Source organism: Chaetura pelagica, unplaced genomic scaffold (assembly GCF_000747805.2).
Source record: "Chaetura pelagica isolate M959 unplaced genomic scaffold, ChaPel_1.0 scaffold275, whole genome shotgun sequence".
NCBI classification, from domain to species: domain Eukaryota; kingdom Metazoa; phylum Chordata; class Aves; order Apodiformes; family Apodidae; genus Chaetura; species Chaetura pelagica.
In genome coordinates, this window is record NW_009953486.1 from 1,684,373 (window position 1) to 1,684,614 (window position 242).

A 242-nucleotide genomic window follows, 5' to 3' on the forward strand; every position below is an offset into this window, starting at 1 on the left:
GGTTTCAACGGCGTGTTTGAATAACTGTCTCCAGGCCAGGAACAAGCTCAAGAGACTTTTCCCCCTCCCGTATTTCGTACTAATTCCGTATCTTCCCTCTTTCCTCTACCGGCTCGGTCGGAGCGGGACAGCGGGGACTGCCCAGGGCGGTGGGACCGTGTCCCTCGTGTCCCCCGTGTCCCCCCTGTCCCCGGTACCTCCCGCACCCCGAGGGCAGCACCGGGGAGAAGCGGGTCTGGGGG